The 20,418-nt window shown below is 47.8% G+C and overlaps 1 protein-coding gene across 1 annotated transcript in view; it reads right to left on the bottom strand.

Moving 5' to 3' along the window:
- Window positions 1–13,672, bottom strand: part of DRD2 (dopamine receptor D2) — a 70,775-nt gene extending 57,103 nt beyond the window's left edge. The window contains exon 1 of the mRNA XM_082411142.1: window positions 13,579–13,672. The gene's annotated coding sequence lies outside the window, so the exon portion shown is untranslated. The remainder of the gene's footprint in view (window positions 1–13,578) is intronic.
- Between the last annotated feature and the right edge of the window lie 6,746 nt (window positions 13,673–20,418).

Below are 20,418 nucleotides of genomic sequence, written 5' to 3'. Positions count from 1 at the left end.
GGACCACCAGGTAAGTCCCAGTGAATCTCTTTTAATCCTGAACTCCCAGTCTTCCTAATTGCTGTCTTTCTTGTCCTTATTTGCTTCCTAACTCAGGAGATGAGGTTTCAATTAGATAAGCAAGCAGCTGTTCCAAGAACAGGTGTCTAGAAGAGAAATGGTCCTGCCCCGGAAGAGGCAAAAGATGTCTCTAGGGACAAGGAACCAGGGAGGCAGGAAGTTCCCTGTGGTGGGTTGAACAGTGTCCCCCAAATTCACGTCTACCCAGAACCACAGAATGTGACCTTATTTGGAAATAGGGTCTTTGCCAAGGTAATTAGTTAAGGATCTAGATAGGATCGTATGGGATTAGGGTGGGTCCTACGTCCAATAGCTGGTATCCTTGTAAGAGAAGAGGAGACGGGGCTTCCCTGGTGGCGCAGTGGTTAAGAATCCACCTGCCAATGCAGGGGACACGGGTTCGAGCCCTGGTCCGGGAAGATCCCACATGCTGCAGAGCAACTAAGCCCGTGCACCACAACTACTGAGCCTGCGCTCTAGAGCCCACGTGCCACAACTACTGAAGCCCACGCGCCTAGAGCCTGTGCTCCACAACAAGAGAAGCCACCGCAATGAGAAACCAGCGCACTGTAATGAAGAGTAACCCCCGCTCTCTGCAACTAGAGGAAGCCCGTGCGTAGCAACGAAGACCCAACGCAGTCAAAAATAAATAAATAAATAAATAAATTTTAAAAAAGAGAGAGAGAAAAGAGGAGACAGACACAGGGAGACAAAGACGATGCGGAGATGGAGGCAGAGACTGGAGTTATGCTACCACGAGTCAAAGAAGCCAGGAGCCCTGAGAAGCTGAAAGAGTCAAGGATAGAGCCTAGAGTCTTCAGAGGGAGCACGGCCCTGCTGGCACCTTGATTTCAGGCTTCTTGATGCCCCAGGGCCCAGGGAACTCACACAGGCTTGCAGCCATCCTTCTCCATGTGCTTTTCTTATCACATTTGGGAGCCAAGCAAAAGTGCTTAGAAAAGAAGGCTGTGGACATTTGGTTTCTCCGGGCTGGTTGCCGGGCTTTATCCAGTTCCTTCAGAGTGCTGGAACCCAGTTCTTTTAGGATGTGACATATCAGCTTTTGAGCAAATCTCAGCCTGCTCTGCAAGAGAACAGTATTCATTCCTTCATTCATACAACAATTATTTACTGACAGCCTACTAACCGCCAAGTATGTGCTAAGCGTAGGGCACGGAACTCCCCCTTCTCCTGTCGCCTCCTTGCTGCCCAGAACTAAGATCTGACTGATGACAAAGGAGTAATCAGTGCACCGTATTATTTTATTGTGAATGACAATAACATAGCATTCAAAGGGCTTTGGCATGTCATTTGATATACTGAGGGAGCACCGACTTGCCTACGATCTGCTTCTTTGTGAGAAAACGGGAACATTAATAGCCATTAATGCAGCCCCATCACTCAAAACTGTAAGCCCCTCAAAATATAGAAGTTTCAACTTGGTCCTACTTCATTTCACTTATCTGTATTTTCCAGGCAATTAGAGTAGAGCTGAGTAATAAGTGTCATCAACTCAGAAATTCTGGACCTAAAAATGGGAAGACAGGACAAGGGGATGATTTTTGGAGCTGGTTACATTGAGGAAACTTTTGATGCGGCTACCTGAGGCCAAGCCATGTGGCAAACACCGTCTCTGGCTACCAGGCACAGTGCAGGGCATGGGCTCGGTGTGGTGGGGAATGGGCTGGGTCACTGGCAGGCCGGGCATCCGGGTTTGGTCTGCTGCTGAGCAGCCGTGAGACTCTAGATGCATCCCTCACCTCTCTGGGCACAATTTTCTCATCCATGCATGAAGAATTAGTCTAGGTCCCTGAGGCTCTTTACAACCTTGACACGCTGGGAGCTCTCTAGTCTAAATCTCTTGCTGGAGGAACTTTCTAGCCTACCTTAATAATATGGGGGAGTTCAAGGGTGAGCAGAAGACAGCATGTTCTCCTATCTTATTACTGTAGGTATGTGGGCTGCGGGGGGATTTCCCTGATCACAGTCTCGCCATGTGCAGTGCAGTGAGCTGGTACCTAAGCCTGGAGAGGTAAGGACTGCATTTTTGCCTTCAAGGAATTTATCGTCTAGTGGGGAAAGAGACCAGTAAACAGGCAAGTACAGCACAGTATGATAAATCTTACACTTCATGCTATGGAAATAATAAAGGAGGAGTTCCTAGTCCAGGCTGGTGGGACAGTGTAGGGGGAAAATCACTGAAGTCTGCCTGGAAGAGGTGATACCTGTGCTCAGTTTTAAAGGCTGACTAGAAGTAACCCTTTCAGGTCAAGGGCTGGAGCATTCAGGCAGAGAAAACAACACGCTCAAAGGCTGGATGTGGTACAGTTAAGCGCAGAGGGACAACAAATGTCCACAGATCCATTTTCTTTCCTCTTCCTTGTAATCTCCACCCTTTTCACCTCTCTCATGTACAGCTTTATACCCACCTGCCACCCTTTTTTCTCTTTCCTTCTCCTCTTTCTCTTCTGTTCTCTGTAGATAAAGAGAGGAATGTAATCTAATGAGTTCATGAGCTAATGAGGGAGCAGAGGAGAAATCCAGGGTGCTGAGGCCTGGAAAGGTGTGTACTGGGTCACAGCAGGGGGCTCCTCTCCTCCCAGCCTCAACCGAGGGCACCACTTCTCTGCAGCTCTTCCCCATGATTCATGACCACCTGCTCCACCCTCTTGTAAGACCCTGTTCCCTTGAGGTACATCCAACCCCTCCATGACCCCTCCATCCCTGTGTGTCAGTGTCACCCATAGATTCCTGGTCACTTCTACGTCACTGAAGACGCTGGCACCTAGCTCACTATCTTCCACTCCGGCCCACATCCTGCCGTTGACTGGGTGGAATCAGCTTCAAACACCTTGGCCTCTCAGCTCCTTGACCCCCTCATCTCCAAGTACACACCCCACTTCAGTTCACCTGTTCCCACGATTTCATCCTGGACCTTGTCATCACCCAGAACTGCTCCTCTCTGAAGTCAGAAATTTAGTTCCTTCCCTCTGTGATCACACTTGCCTCTGCGTCCCAGTTCAATGGTTCAATTACTCCAAGTATAGCAGGTCTCTGACCTCATCCACACCATCAGTCCACTGATTCTATCAGTAATTCCCCCTTAATATCCACAGCCTGTCTTCACTTTCCTTGTGAAGAAAGGAAAGTGAAGATTGGATCAGATTTCTGGCCCAACATTCAGGCACTTTCACCAATATCCTTCATTCCCTTGCCTCACTGTCCTTAAATCGCCCTTGGCTTCTCCTTTCCCTTCATCCTCCTTGGTCCATCAATCACAAGTTCTGTTGAATTTTAAATAATTTTTCAAATCACCCAAGTCTTTCCATCTCCACTGCCCACCGGTCTCCAGCATGACTGTCCCAGACAATTGGAAACCCTTCTCGCTGTTCTGCTTCCAACCTCCTTTTCTGTCATCAGATCTCCCATTGGGCAGCCTCTGTGATTTTTTTGTAACACAGATGAAATCAATTGAGTTATTCTGCTGCCTAAAACCCAATGCTTCAGAATGACTTCTTGTTGCCCTCAGGATGGAGCCCAGTCTCCTTCCAAAGGCCTCAGGGTTCATAGTCTGGCCCCAGCCTATGCCTCTAGCCTCACCTTAGACCATCTCCAGCTCAAACTCCACTCTTCAGCCCTTAGTTTCTTTGAGTTCTTTGAATTCTTCATGCTCTAACCTGAGGTTGGTGACAGCAGGGTGTGGCAGAAGGGGCCCCGGGGCAAAAGTGAGCTCTAGGCCTGCTCTGCCATGCTCCCTTGCTGTGTGACAGTGGCTCCTTCCAAGAAGAACTCTGTAAGTCAAATCCCACATTGTCTAATTTCCTCATCTGCAATGATGTTCTTCCCTCCAGAAGAGAGAAGATAAAATTTGGGGATTGGGAAGGATCCCGTGGACATTTCAATGCTTCCTAATAATTATGATAAGAATAATGATAGTGAATGTTTACTAAGAGTTTACCACGTGTCAGGTACTAGGCTAAGTACTTTATATGCATGAGTCATTCACTTCCTACAAAACCTTATGAAGTGAGTGCCATGGTCATCCTATTCTATAGAGGAAAAACTCTGAATCTCAAAGGTAGTAATTTGATTGAAGTCACCCCCTGGTTTCTGGCAGAACACAGCTCTGAAGCTGCATCAATCTGGCTTCCAACTTCATTGTCTGAATCACTTTGTTATACTGAATAGTTAGATGGGCAGGACGTGGGTATTCCATTTTTTTTATAAGTGATTTTAGGAAAAATAGGTTCAGACAGTTATTGCTTTTGAAGGGTCTCAGGTAAATGATGATTATCTGTACTTTTTAAACTAAGGCTCAGTCCAGTTACCCAAACTCTAAATTCCAGTTTCAAAACTAACTACCCGGAATTCCCTGGCAGTCCAGTGGTTAGGACTTGGCGCTTTCACTGCTGTGGACCAGGTTCAAGCCCTGGTCGGGGAACTAAGATCCCGCAAGCCATGTGACGTGGCCAAACAAAAACAAAAACAAAAACAAAAACAAAAAACTAAATATCTAGAGCTGCAAAGACCACCCCCAACAACTGTTCCATCCTGTTTGTCTTCACTTAACCTCTCTGAGCCTCAGTGGCCACATCTGCAAAATGGGGTTACAATAACTACTTCAATGGCTTGTTGTAAGGATCAATAGGAATAGTGTCTGTGAAAGTGAGTTACAAATGGAAGAGATTGCTATTGTCTCATGGGTTTTGAAAATTAAAAGGGAGTTCCAAATGCAGAGTATTATTACTATTTCTCCTTAAAGAATAAGACAATTACTTAAAATGCTTAAAAATGCACGCAGACTGTGGGATCCCCCTGCTTTGAATGCTCTTCCTTCTGATATATACATAGCTCACTCTCCCACATCCTTTAAGTCTTTTCTCAGATGTCATTTTCTCAGTGATATCCAACCTGACCACCTATTTAATAATGCAACCTTTCCTTTCCTTCCACCCTCCAGCACTCCACATCACCTAACCCTAATCGATTTTGTCTTTTTCCAAGTATTTATTGCCTTCCAATATACGAATTTACTTTTTATACTTATTGTTTACCATTTTTCTCCTCCCACCAGAATGTAAGTTTCAGAAGGTCAGGGATCTTTGTTTTGTTCATTGACGTATTTGTAACCAAGATGAGTGCCTAGTACAATAATTTTTGTTCAATGAAAGAATAAAAAGTGAAATGCATGTTGAATGGCTGCCACACCAGAAGACATTCAGGCAAGACTGAGTATAGGAAGGCAGAATACAGAAATCAGCAGCCTGGTCTGGAAAGATGATGGCTGAGAGGTTCATGACCATAATGTGTGAAACATGAGTTTTTTCGAATCCCAGAATAACAAAACCAGAGAGCATCCCTTAAAACCCACAGAGGCAGTTTTAGTCCAGTAAGAGGAATTCATCTTTATACATGAATAGTGAAGAGACTCCATGTTATTGCAGAAGAAAAGTATGAATAATTTCAGAGTGTGTATTAGTTTTCTACTATGTATAATAAATTACTTAAAATCCTAGCAACTTAAAACAACAAAAATGTATTATCTTACAGCTTCTGGGGGTCAGTAGTTCAGGCAGCTCAGTTGGGTGGTTCTAGCTCAGGGTCTCTTAAAAGGTTGCAGTTAAGACCTTGGCAGTGGCCACGGTCATTGAAGGCTTGTCTGGGGAGGAAAGATTTGCTTCCAAGATGGTTCATCCACGTGGCTGTTGGAAGGAAGCCTCAGTTCCTTGCCATGCAGACCTTTCCAAAGGGCTGTTTAGGTGTCCTGATGACGTGGCAGCCGACTTTCCCCAGAATAAGTGATCCAAAAAGGAACAAGGTGAAAGTCATGATATCTTTTATGATCTATCCTCAGAAGTCACAATCTGTCATTTATGCATTATTCTATTGGTACACAGGTCTTCCCTATTTAATGTAGGAGAAGATTACACAAGAACATGAATAGCAGGAGGTGGGGAGTATTGAGGGCCATCTTGGAAGCTGGTTACCACAGAACGAAACTCAGGAAGAATCTAGAATGTGTGGCAGCAGCATGGATCTATGGAGAGCAGTGATCACCTCCCACCACCCCCTTCGGCTCACCAGAGAAGACTGGCCAAAGGGCAGACTTTGGGCCATGAGTCATCCAGAGCAATGCCAGGCCTTCAGCTATACACATTGCTCAAGGTAAGATGCGTATGGAAACATGGTTCCATTTCAGGGGGCCTGACTTCTTCCGCTTGGGACCCTGGATGCTGGTCTCTGCTTGCCAATACATTTCTCTTGTTGACGCTGCCATAAATGAGGGAAAGAGCAGAGGGAGCTCAGAGTCCAAGAAGGGAGTGACCACATGACCTGAGGAAGATGATCAAGGAACAGAACACCCACGTGCCCTCAGAAATCTCCTACCATTGCTAAACAGTAAGCCTTTTGAATTGGCCAGAAGGGGATGTGTCAATTAGGAAAGAGTCCTCCCCAAGGAAGGATTCATAAGAAAAGAAAAAAGCCAAAAAGAGGGTGTTGCTTTCATGATTGGAGAGTCTTAGGACCACAGCTATTGTGTTCCATCCTCCTTTCTTAGGCAGGACCATACTTCATCCAAAACACGGGTAGCATTTGCTCCTGTAATTAATGACTCCAAAAGATGGACAGTGGATTTCTGCCAGCTTCAGGGATCTTCTCAGTGAGAGGTTCTTTAGCCTTCTCAACCTGGGAAAGAAAAAGAAACGTCTCCTTGTCCTTGGACACCAGTATATGCTACTTATTTTTCATTTTTAATAAAAAGTGGTCTGTGCCAGAGTGCACCGCACCATGGTACGATGACAGTCAAGAAGGCTCCAATCATGAGGAGGCAGATGAAGGAAAAGCCAGGAAGAAAACTAAGGCTGTGCAAAACCATCACCATGAAGACCAACGCCTCTTCCTGGCTCGTGCGTGGTAAGATGGAAGTTCAGCGGAACCTAATTCAATGGGATGACAAGCAATTTGAACCCCTCTCACTCAGGATGAGTAAGAGCTTCTGACAGGCGAGTGCCAAAGAACTGCGGTGCAGATAAATGGAGAGTGTAGGAAAGAAATGTAAGCTTGAATTCTGTGAAAGTTTTAGAAACATGCTTAATTTCAGAGATGTAAAATCAGGGACTGAATTTGTGCAAAAGAAAAACAGCTGAAAATGTTCCCGCTGAAGTTTCTTAATGATAACAACAACAGTCATTAGAGTTAACATTTATGGAGTGCTTCCTTTTGCCAGGGACTCTCAAATGTCTTACGTCTAAATGTCTTAATTAATCACTACAACCCATGAAGTCAGTATTAACATCCCCGCTTATAGATGAGAAACTCAAGACGACAGAGGTTAACCAACTTGCTTAAGGTAACAGAGCTAGTAAGTATTATAGTCAGGATTCAAACTCTGGCAGTTTTACCCCAAAGCCCACAGCCTTAACTACCAAGTGATATTGTTTTTTGTTTTTTTATATTTTGGCCATTTTAGTTCCCCGACCAGAAATCAAACCCGTGTCCCCTGCAGTGGAAGCTCAAGAGTGTTAACCACTGGACCACCAGGGAAGTCCCATGCTATATTGTTTTTAAAGGGTTTAAAAAAAGGGATCAAATGTTGGTAAGTATCATTCATAGAATTCATGGTGAGATTCAACAAGACCAGCTAGAAGTCTTCCATCTCATTATAAGGCGAACACCATTATCCCACCATTTCAGTGGAGCCTTCAGTGCTGCTGAATCTTAAGAATTCCAGTCTAGTAGGCAGCATATAAATAATTCCTTAATTTTATTCCTGCAGAGATTGATGCTTAGGTCAAGTGTCCTGCTCAGGGCCACCTGGGCCTCTACTGCCTCTGTCCACCGGAAAAGCACTGACCTCCAAGCAAACTCTTGTGAGTTACTCCTGCGTCTGCGCAGCGTCCCAAGCCATCCCACCCCCACCCCCATCTTCTGAAAAATCTAGGAGCTTAGTCTTGAAGATGTGACAAGTTTTCATCCCATGGTAATAAGAAAGCAACACCAAAGGCCTAAAGGTTGGAAGGAGTCTGGGTTTCACCTTTTGGACAGTTCAGTTCACCTCAAAGAGGTGTGAGCTGGGACGTGATGTCATCAGTTTCAGAGTATTTCAGGAAAGTCTCGTCTTTATCAGTCCACACCTCTTCTCCTGCCCCTCCACTGCCCTGCCTCCTTCTCCTCCCATTTCCCTCCTCTCTGCTCCCAGCGCTTGCTGAGGTTCATTTCCAGGGCGTTTCATCCAAAGACTCCCAGATCAAGGTGCAGAACTACTTCTTAGATAGTCTTAGATCTTTAAGAATCCCAAGAAGTTATTTCATCCTTTCTTCCCCCTCTGCTATCTCCTCCTTTCCTGGTATCATATGCAAAGGTCAGGTTACTTCAGTTTATCAAAGAAAATGCTTTCTTAACCACATTCTCTTCCCTTATTCTGTATGTCGCTTACATAGGTCAGACAGAAGTATTGCTTTAACATCAGACGGTCTGGCTTTGAATCTCCCTATTAGCCCTGTGACCTTGTACAAGCCACTTACCTCTCTAAGCCCACACTTCTTCCTCTGTACAATGGGGGTAATAATAGTGCCTGCTTCATAGAGTTGTTGCAGGATAGGGAGTTGAAATAAAAAACACAAGTCACGGGCTCAGCACAGTACCCTGTACATAACAAATGCATGATAAATGGTAGCTGTTATGATGATTAGGCCAGCAATGGAGGGACTGGTGAGCAGTGCCACTTGTCAAAAGCAGCCCTTCTAAGGAAGCCTGTGAGTAAGCCACTTTCCCAGACCAAAGGATCCCGGGGAATTGCTAGTGATGTTGCTGCCTGGGGTAACAGAAAGGAGAGGAGGCAATTATACAGCGTGTAACAAAAATAATTTCGTTTCTAATGCCTTTCCCCTGCTGGGCCACTTAGAATCCAAACAATAGCAACAAGGCGGGTGTGGAAATGAGAAGGGCAGGCAGGTTCTGAAGGAGCCCAATGACAAATGGATGGGCCCCAGGACTCTCACCTTGGCTCCCAGACTTCTACAGAGGAGTGTCCTTGGGCCTATGGCTGCCATTCTGTGCTGAACCACAGCGCCCTGGAAGGCGGGACAGCCCAGGCTGACTGCAGGCGTATCGACAGGGCCCCTGGGAGCTGAGTCTGCCTGACTTCACTTAAGCATCTTCTGTCTGGAAACAAGCTGACATCACTCAGAGGACTCCAGGGAAAGCCAGGGGACCTCCCTCCTTTCCCTCCCCATCACTGCAGACAGCAAAGAATACCCCTGTCTCTTCCTGGAAAAAGTGAAAATCCCTGCAGGTGCCGTCACATTATGACAAATTGCCCAACTGCACCAAGCTGCCTTATACATGCATATTTAACATCAACCTCTTCCAAGGGCCCCCAAGAGTTTACTTTTCCTCGGCTCCCACATCCATTACACTGTCCCACACTCTCAGATGTCCCTACGGCCTCCAGGGCTCTGAGTTTGGGACACTGCAGTAGCACAGCCTCTGCCATCCAGGGGACGGGGGAGTCCCCAGGCCCCAGTGTGTCATCTCTGGCTCCGTCCTGTTCACTGAAGCCAGCATGGGCCTCTGCTCCTTCAGAGAAACATTCCCATGTCTCCCAGGCAGAGAAGAGGCTGCACCCTCCCAGGGACTTCCCAGCTGCCAAGGGTGTTGATTTACCCCATTTATCAGATTGAGGTGAAAGGGAGAAGAAGAGGGGAAATGTACAGACCAGAAGGGCAAGTTTCTCTCCTTTCTCTGGACCCAATCAGGAGCAAATCAAGTGGCTGAATCTTGTAGTTTTACTCCTCCACCCACATGTACTGACACTATAATCAAGCTATTTTCCAAGCCTGTGCATTTAGATAATATGATTCTATTGTTAAAACAAAAACAAAACAAGAAAGAAATCTTCAGTTACATTGGTGATGGGGACAGGTTAGAGGCAGGGGTGTATTAACACTGGATTCCAATGTTATTGCAGTAATTTAAAAGGCTGGAGATAATATCAGTCTACCACCCAGAATTGGTAAATGAGCAACTTGCACACCCTTAGTGGCTCCATTTAGTATCTTGGGGAGCTGGAGAGCTCATACAGAATCCCAAAGCAAATGTTGGAGTCCCCCTCCCCAGAGCCATAAGAGGCCCTGTGGGGGTGAGGGGAGGGAACTATGATACTGGGGGTCAACTAAGTGAGAGGCCACATATAGGGGAGGGTGCCTGCTGGGAAGCTGAACCAATGCTTGGGTTTCCAAGCATTTCCTAGATGCCGGATGCTCTCCTGTTAAGCAGAGCTCCTGGTAAGATAGAGAAGCTTTGGTTGCCAAGCTCAGCCCTGATGCCCTGGAACTAGAAAGCTTATACAACTCCTTTTTTGGAGAACTTTAATAACAGGAGAGAGACACCATATTTCTGGACTAAAGAAAAAGCTGCCACGTTTGGGGTCAGGTGCATCCAGAATGACTTCTGAGAAAGTCCAAATAACCTAAGGATTTAAAGTCCTGGTAACTATGTCTGAGGGGAAATGGGACTGACTGGGCAGTCAGCCTGTTATTTTCAAGCCCTCAAATATTAGGTTGCTGTGACCTGTGATATACAACCTGATTCTGGGAGATGCTGGAGATATGGCTTGGGGTTCTGGCATTATAAAACCTCAACTTAGGTTCTCCTCTTCCTTCCTAGGTGCTGAAATACCTTCACTGCTGGAGATTCATGAGTATTAAGCCACAAGGGAGGGAGAAATGAAGGGTGACATTTCGGAAAATATGAGTCACTGGAAGGGGCAGGATTGGCTCAAGGAAGTCTCATCATCCTCACCCCACCCCCCAACCCCTGCCGCATACGTTCTCTGTGCCATCCTCACAGCCATGCTTCTTCCTCAACACCAAAACACGACTTTCACTTGCAGGGAAGATGGCGACTGCTCTTTCCAGACTGAGTCCACTTGCCTTTCCTCTTACACATGTTTACCCAGAGAACAGTGACCTTAGACCAGTCTAGCTTCAGCAGGTCAATCCCAGGTATATGTGAAGCCATATTTTTAATGAGATCCTGAGCTCCCTTTGTTTCTACTGGTAGAAGGAAGAACAGAGGGTTTCTCTCAAGTTCAGATTTTCTTACCTCATTGCACGTTTTAGACAGAAATAATTCAACCTCGCAGGTGAAGATAGAAAACTGACTAGCCCACAAGCATCATTACTGGCTTTATTCACCCCTACAAGCTTCCCGGCTTTTACAGAGCACAAGAACCAAATCAATACAGTCAATATGTCACTGCCAGCAGGGCACGAGTGGCTACCAGCCTTGGGGAGCATGGCATGCTACTAAGCTGAACTAATCGCTCCTTGGCATTTCAGGAGCAGTTGGGTTAGAAGATCACAGCACAAGCATACTGAACGACGATAATTCCCCCAGAAGGGGAGGGGAGGAAGAACACACTGGGTTGGCCCCCAAAGGAGCCTTAGTATTTACACAGGTCAACGTAAACCATATTGGTGATTCTTAGAGAGGCCAAAAATCTGTTTTAAAAAGAAGGAAAGCCCAGGCAGATCCTCTGGGAGAGGAGATTGTGCTGCATCCTCTATTGCAGCAAAGGGATTGAATCAGGGGTATCGTCCCTCCATCAACAGTCCCACACCTGAAGAATTCAACATGCATAACTGCAGAAGGCAAGGGGGTGGATTAAAGACCTTAATCATGCTCCCTCTAGTCAAAGAAGTATGAACTTATGTGAGAGATGATTTCTTAACCCAGTGTACACATGGATCACCAGAAATATTGTTAAAATATACATTCCTGGGCCTCAGCTTGAAACCCTCATTCAGCAGCTCTTCAGACAAGAACCAAAAATATGCATTTTAAACCAGCTTCCCCAGTGATTCAGATACAGAGGGTTCATTAAAACAAAAACCAGCCCTTAGAGAAATGCTGTCCCAGACCTCTACAACGAATCAGAATCTCCCATGTTTCAGGCACCTTTCTCCCCCCGGGCTGTGCAGGGAAGACATAAGGAATTCAGAATGTTCTTCAAGAGATCAAGGCTGGAGCCACAGTGGCCCTCACTTTGTTCTCGGTCTAACTGTCTCAAATGTCTTCCCTGTCAGATGTCTGATTTCAAAGATGTCATCAACAGCCCCCCCACCCCAGTCACATAAGCCAGGAATCTTGAATCCTAAACAGAGAAGTCAAAAGCAGGGGGCTGGGACCCAGCAAATCAGCTTGCTGATTCTCTTGCAATTGCTCACATTCACGATGGGCTTCTCTCTCTGCCCACCCTCATTCAATAGCAGCAACAGGGAGAAAAATGAGAAGAATGATTTCTTTTTCAAGTGGTCCTAATGCTGAAGGATGAATCAGGGGTAAGCAGAGTATTTGCATCCAAAGGGGTAAGAATCACTGATCACATAGTTCCTGGGAAGGAGCAAGAATTAGCCTGAAAGGTTGATAGCCTAGTCAAAATCCAGAAAAGGTTGGATCTGCAGAAGGAACTAGAGAGGGATCCACAAAGCGTCTTGCATCTCACCAACCTCAGGAGCCCCCAGGACAAAAAGTAGCGGGGTGCTAGGTGGGGCAACAGTGACTCACTCGCTCAGATAGCTTCCCTGTGTCTGAGAGAAAGGGCCTGTCCCCACACAGCTGCAGTGCTGTGACTTGTGTCCACGGCGAAGCCTGTTGTGTAGACGCACACGCACCCTCTTACCTCTGCTCTTCAAGAGGAACCGCTCACAGGCTGCCCGCCGCAGGCAGGGATGGACGCGCGCTCTGCCTGGCGCTTCGAGCGGCCTCTTGTCTCTGCACACCGCCCTATCGAGGCTCTTGGTCCATTCCAGAATAGGAGAGTCACCCTCCGCCTCTGCTCCCATCATCACCCCCATTCCCAGGTCGAGATGGGTTTAAAACCCCAGCCTCCCTCCTCGACTGAATCTCAAACGGAGAGATGGCGAAGGAGAACGTAAATCCAGGACCAAGGACAGCGGCACATTGGGCGTGGAAGAGTAGAGCCAGAATCAGCCTCTTCCCTACCCTTGGCTTCGGTCCTTAGAAACTGAAAAGTCTCGGGTCGCACAAATGCAGAGCTGCCAAGAACAACCCTTCTCCCTCCGGGGCGGCCGGAACTCCGGCCGCGCGCCTTGGGGTCCCGGGCTCGGGTGCCGGGTGGAAAGCGCCCTCCCGAGATGGGCCGGGAGCCGGCAGCCCTGCGAAACCGCGGCTCCACGGGGCTCGCTCCCGGCGCTCTGTCGGGAGGCTGCCCCGGCACTGCCCACCCGTGTCCGGAGCGAGGGTTCGCACCCGGCTGGCAAGAAGGATGCCAAGAGGGTGGGAGAGGGGACAGCCGCTGTGTTCCCTTCACCCCCGACGGAGGGTCCGTGGAGAGAGCCCGACCTCAGGCGGGGAGGTCTCCCTGGCAGACGGCGCCAGAGTGGCCGGACAAACTTCTGGTCCCAGACGTGCCGCCCTTTGAGCTCCCTCCTCCTCTCCCAGCGACCTTGCCTGGGCCCGGGCCGCCTGTCGCTGCATACCGCCGGCGCTTACCTTCAAGCCATAGGGCGCCCAGGGGCAGAGACGGCGCCGGCTGCTCGAGGCTTCCGGCTCCCGCCGCATCCACGCGCGGCCGCCCCTCCGGCAGCCGTCCGGGGCCGCCGCTCTCCTCGGCGGGTCCCTGGCTCCCGGCCCCGCCGCGCCGCTCAGAGCCCCGGCGGGTAGCCACTTGGCCGGCTCCGGCCCGCGGGGAGCAGTGGACTGGCCGCGGCGGGGCGGGGCGGGGTGGGGGCCGGGAGCTGGGCGGGCGAGCGGCGCAGGGACCCGGCGCGGAGGCGGCGCGGTGCGCGCGACAGTCGGCCGGCTCTGGCACCAAGGCTGGACAGCTCCGCGGCGCCTGAGCTCGGGGAGCGCAGGAGGGAGGGGGGCGGGGCCGCCTGGGCCACGGGGCGCCGCGGGCCCCGCCCCTGGGACAGGCCCCGCCTCGCCCCCTCCGCGCTTGAGTGCAAGCCACCCGCGCCTGGGCCTGCCAGGAAGGGCCAGGGGGTGGGAGATGCCGCCGTCCCTGGTTTTGAGGCTGGTGGGAGCCGAGGCGCGAATTGAGCGGTCCCACCACACCCCCAAAGTTACACCCCGTATATGCAGGGCTGCAGTGACAGGTGTCCTCATCGCGTGAGGAGTCAGAAGACAAGGGTTGGGGGAGATACCTCCCATCCAGAGGGTCAGGGAAGGAGAGGTCCAGGACCTGTCTTCAAACAGCTGGTCAAAGCTGTGCTAAGTTCTGTTGCTTAACTCTTCCGGGGGAAAGCCTGCTTGGAGTTGACCTGAGATGGGAATTCTAAAGGATGCCCGAGATTGCAGCTCACCTTTGACTCCAAACGGAGTAGGGGGTTGGCACGGGAGGGAGGTGGTGGTGAGGGCTGCTCTGCTGATGGTCCTCTGGCCCTGGTCTTGTGCCACCTTCCTCTCACCTTTCCGCCTTCCCTTTATTTCTGCTTCTGCAATCAGAGTTGAGCATTCAGCAACAGGGATTTGAACTTTGCGGGTCCACTTATCCCGCTATATTGTTCAACAGTAAGTAGTACAGTACTACACTGTAGGGGGTTAGTTCAATCCAGGCATGCAGAACCGTGGATAAGGAGGGTGGACTGTAAATTATATGCGGATTTTTGAGGATTGGCACCCCTAACTCCCATGTTGTTCAAGGGTTAACTGCAGTTACTGACTGCCCTTCCTTTGCCAGGCTCTATGTCAGATTCAGGGGTCACAGAGAGGAATGAAACCAGGCTCCTGCTCTCACCGCCTGCCAATCCAGAATGGAGACCTCCAGGAAATACCCGCAACATACCTGTGGCTTATACAGGTGCTGTGCAATACACAAAAAGGGAAACCTCACAGGGGCTAAGCATTGAAGAAGCAAATACCAGTTCCCTAGGGGAAGAAGGCAGCATTCCAGGCAAGCGGCACAGCACGGACGAAGAGTTAAAACTACATATCAGGGAGTCAGTCCATCGTGGCTGGAGTCAAGCCATTCCAGGGCTTTGGGGCTCTAGGTCTCAAAGCTTAAATTTGACTCAGCATTTCCTCCAATGACACACACAATTATCAAACATTAGAGTTGGAAAAAAATGTAGCATTCATCTAACCCCCCACTCTCATCCCTCTACAAGAGGGAACTGAGGCCCGAAGAAATAGAGTCCCTTCCAGATGCCACAGAGATCCAGTGCTGGACCAGTCCCCATCTCCTGAGGCTCAGACCAGCACATGCCCCGTCTCTGGAGGCAACTGGGGGAGGGGGAGGAGATGTAAGTGGGTGTGGCGAGCCTCTCTGCCCCTTGCCTTTGGCACTATATGTGGATCTGGACTGTCCCCATCTCTCTGCAGGCTTGATAGGGAGATAGTACCACAATCAGGAATCTTAGCATTGTGCCATATTTGCTTATAAAGCGATAAAACATTCCAGACATAGTTGAAATCTCAGTGTTCCCCCTTGTATACCCTCAGGTCATTCTTCCCAAGGTTTAAAATCCACTTAAGGAAGCACTTGGTGCTTCCCAGCTCAGCATCTCTACATCGGTCGAGGGACAGAGCCACCCCGTGGACAGGGCACCCCTCTCCTGACCAGTCAGAGGACCTGGATTGATGTCCTGCTTCTGTCACCTACCAGCTGTGTGACCTTGGCCAAATAGTTTAATCTCTTTAAGCCTCAGATCTCCCCATCTTTCAATTGGGGCTAAAACTACCTTTCTCTCTGGACTACACTGAGGATAACAGATGAGGAAGTATTAGATAAGCTATAACATGGGCAGCCCCTGGCTGATCCGAGGTGGGGAGGGTAGCTGTGCTCATTCAGGAAGCAGAAGATGACTTCCATGGGGTGCGCCAACCCAAAGACATGGTAGCTCTGTGCTGCCTTTTCTACCTCAGTCTTGCATGGCTGAGTGGATTTCATGCTAGCTCTGAGTGAGACGGATGGATCTTTTAGTTTTCAATTAACAAATGCCTCGCTCTTTAAACAAGCGGCACAACAAACAGATGCCCTGAATGATTGATGACAGGGAACATCTGTGGCCAAGCAGGCGGCTGCACCAGAGTCTCTGGCTTCCCGGGCTGGCAGGGCCCTCTGGAGGTCATTTGGTGCCTCCCCTCCCCTCCAGGCAGAACTGTACCCAATCCAAGTAGGCCAGGTGGGGGCAGGGTGGCCCTTTTCCTTATAGCTTTCCTGGAAAGGGGGACACGAGAGCCTCCTTAAGTTTCTGTATGTTCCAGAAGCTTCCAGAGTCAGGAAGTTGTTCCTGATGTGCTACCTACATCTTTATTTTTACCCTTTATCCTTGAAAATGGTAAGCAAATGTTTAGCAATGGGTATTAGGGGCAGAGGATGAGTTGAGGCGAGTTGGGGTTTTGCTGGCCCATGGTAGTGAGGAAACAAAGGATGGATCCAACAGAAAGGAAGGAAAAATCTAGAACTGCCTCTGTGGTCTAAGAATGTCCTCTAGCTGGAGGAGGAGGCATAGCTAGGGCCTGGAAGGGAGTCCCTTGCTGGTCTCTGTCAAATTCTGATGCACCCACAGAGAGAAACACACACAGGCTGTCGTCACAGGCCCCCTTCTGAAACTCATTCCACAGAAGATAAGGGAAATGCTCTCATTGGAGAGGTTGGAAGCAGAGCAGGATCAGGGAAGCAGCACCACTGGGGTCACACAGGAGTTCACGGCCACATTCCACGCCCTTGGGGGCATTCTGAACGTCTCTGAGCCTCAGTTTCCTCAGCTGGAAAGTGGAGATACAGATCCTTACCACAGTGTTATCATGAAGAGTAAGTGGGAATGGCAACCGACATATTGGTGCTTAATCAATACATTTTGCCTGGTTTCTGCTCTCACCAAAAACTTCAACCAGAGAAGCACTGACAGAAATACATAAAGCTCTATGTGGTGTTCCAGCCTACTTTTCAGATTTCTTAACCTACTTCGCAGATGAAAACTGAGTCCCTATTTTCAAGCTCTGGGAATGTTTCTTTTCTCGCCCTCTTCTCTTTTGTCATTTTGTGCTTATCCCATTTGCAAATGACTCTGAGAATGCTAAGGTGGCAATCCTTCTAGATCAGTGGAGGTGTGGGGCAAAAAGAAATGCACATGTCCTTTTCATACTTCATTATTTTTATCAAAGTGCAGAAAACCTTAGAGAGGTAGAGAGTTCTTGGTTACCAATGTTGCTGAGAGATCCACAGCCCCATGTCAGAATAGTCCAGTGAAGGGACTGAAGGAAGGGGGGGCTGATCCTCCCAAGGCAGGGGTGGGGAAGGAGAGGATTCTTTTCAAAGGAGTTCAGAGCACGCTCGCTCTTTGACCAAGACAGGAGAGTAGAGGGAGTTACCTGAGAGTTTTGATATCTGCAATTCACCCTTAGAGACTGATTTCCTCACTGGGCTTTTCCACGTCAGTGTGAAATGGACATTTGTAGATATTCTTTGCATCCTCCTATTTTGGAACAATAAAGAATACAGGTGTGACCCACTTTAAGAAAGTCTATTATACAACTCTTCAGAGTTACAAAACAAATAAATTAAAATGCAATAATTCACATGAAAAATTTATTTAATTACTTGAAGGGAAGGGGTCACAAAAATATACACCTTATCTGTACACCCAAGTTCATAGCAGCATTATTCATAATAGCCAGAAGGTAGAAGCAACTCAATTGTCCATCACCAGATGAATGGATAAACAAAATGTAGTATGTACATATAATGAGATATTATTCAGTCTTAAAAGGCCAGGAATCCTGTCACATGCTACAAGGTGGATGAAACTCGAGGACATTATGCTAAGTGAAATAATCCAGTCACAAAAGGACAAATGTTGTATGATCCCACTTACATGAGGTACCCAGGGAAGGAAGAGATTCGAGTAGTAGTTGCCAGGGGCTGGAAGGAGTGATGAATAGAGAGTTAGTGTTTAAAAGGTATAGAGTTTCCGTTTGGGAAGATGAAACAGTTCTGAGGATGGATGGTGGTGATGGTTGCACAACAATGTGAATGTACTTATGCTTAAAAATGGTTAAGATGATAAATTATATGTTATGTATATTTTACTACAATAGAAAATGTATAAACCTTGTGTTTCAATAGCCACTGTGGTTGCCATATATGTGAAAATAAAATAAAACATCTTGGAGATTACCAGTAGGTGGAAAAGTGACTATTTAGAAAACAATCAATTTATATATAACTTGGGAAGTTGTATTTATGGAAGTTCAATCAGTACTGCCTTGCATTTCCTCAGCCCTTTCTGTGATCTCATCTACCTTCCAATAGCCTTGTGATGTCAAGAATATCATGAATTGGGGAGAGCACTGGAAAGTTAAAGTCTTCCCCTTCCAGAAGATGGGAATAGGCAGTGAAACTAGAGTGATAGTTTTCTGATAGTCTGCACATTCAAGCACTCAGGTTTGTTTGCTTTTTAAATTTTTATTGAAATATAGTTGATGGTGTTAATTAGTTGTTAGTTTCAAATGTACAGCAAAGTGACTCAGTTATACATACATATATATATTCTTTTTTTTTTAATGCATGCTCTCATGCCATTTTTTTTTTTCTCTTTTTTGGTTGCGTTGGGTCTTCGTTGCTGCGCGCGGGCTTTCTCTAGTTGTGGCGAGAGGGGGTTACTCTTTGTTGCGGTGCGTGGGCTTCTCATTGTGGTGGCTTCTCTTGTTGCGGAGCATGGGCTCTAGGCATGCAGGCTGCAGTAGTTGTGGCTCACAGGCTTCAGTAGTTGTGGCTCACGGGCTCAGTAGTTGTGGCACACGGGCTCTAGAGCACAGGCTTAGTAGTTGTGGTGCACGGGCTTAGTTGCTCCGCGGCATGTGGGATCTTTTCGGACCAGGGCTCGAACCCGTGTCCCCTGTGTTGGCAAGTGGATTCTTAACCACGCGCCACCAGAGAAGCCCATGTATTCTTTTTTTACATTCTCTTCCATTATAGGTTATTACAAGATTTTGAGTATAGTTCCCTGTGCTATACAATAGGTCCTTGTTGGTTATATATTTTGTATATAGTAGTGTGTATGTGTTAATCTCAAACTCCTAATCAAGCACTCAGGTTTTGAATGGAGTTGTACAGTTCAGAGAAATCTCTAATAGTGAAGAAAAGCTCAATCTGAGCTTTCCTTATTGAAGGTGAACAAATCAAGAGCAGAGGTATTTTTAGTCTGTAAGCCAACCAGCAGCATTCAGGATTCTTTCTCACTCCCTGCTCCTTTGCATGTGTTTGCCATGGCTGAGGACTCTACCCAGCTGCTCATGCCCTCGCTGTCTCCGACACAGTCCGGGTGTCAGTCAGGGAATGTGGATGTAAGAAATGAACAATTTGGGCACTTTAAGGGCAGAAAGGGAAGTCATTGAAAATACTGTAGTAGCTCACAGGATCACAAGGGAGATTAGAACACCAGCCTTATAAAACAGGCAGCAACAAAAGAGCTAGACACTGTAAGGTCTTCAACTAAAATCAAGCCCACCCAGCGGTCCAGTGAGAACTCAGTTATTGCAGGTAAACACAGGGCACCAGATGGCATCAGCACCGCTGCTGGCATCAGGCACTGGCATTCCCCTGGCACTCTGTCATGCTGCTTCTGGAAACTGAAGTTGTGGCTACTTGGGCTGCCTCTGGAATGGATGTTCTGCTCTCCCTGCTTCTCTGAGTCACCAGCTCCTGAGTCAAAATCTGGGACATCTGCTTCTAATTGAGCTGACCAAGAACCACACAGTTTAGAAAGCTGCAAAGCCTAACAGCAATGATCCACTATGTCCCAGATCCAAAGGAAACAAGAAATGACTCAGTTCTGTCCATTCTACTTTCTGAATGCACCCTCACTGCCACCAGTGCAATCCAGGTCAGCAGTATCATCTCAGGCAGTTATTACCAAAGCCTTTTCTCGGGTCTCCCACCTCTGGCCCATCTTCCACGCTGCATAAGAAGGCTGTTTCTAAAACACAAATTTGATCATGTCACCCCTGCTGAAAACCCTGCAAAGTCTTTCCCTTGCCTTTGAGATAAATTCTACTCTTGTTAAAATGGATTCAATCTGCCATATCTGTCCCTTGCCTCTCTCCAGTCTCATCTCTGCTGGTGTCCCCTCTGCAGAGAATGAATCAGTGAGTTTAGGAAAGAGTCACAGAGTTGATCTACCCCAGTTTCCCAAATATCAGTCCTTAGATTGGATGCAATGCAAACACCCGGGAAACTAAGAGAAATATAGGTCTAAGATCCCAAACGCCAGACCTACTGGATAAGAATTTAGAAAGTGGGGGTTCTGATATTTCTAAAAAACCAACCAGTGGTTCTGAGCATCAGCCAGATGGGGAAACACTAATCTAATCAATACCCCTCATTTT

This window comes from Balaenoptera physalus (assembly GCF_965194825.1).
Source record: "Balaenoptera physalus genome assembly, chromosome: 10".
NCBI lineage: Eukaryota > Metazoa > Chordata > Mammalia > Artiodactyla > Balaenopteridae > Balaenoptera > Balaenoptera physalus.
The sequence above is the reverse complement of the archived record's forward strand: the minus strand, read 5'-3'. Positions and strand labels throughout refer to the sequence as shown.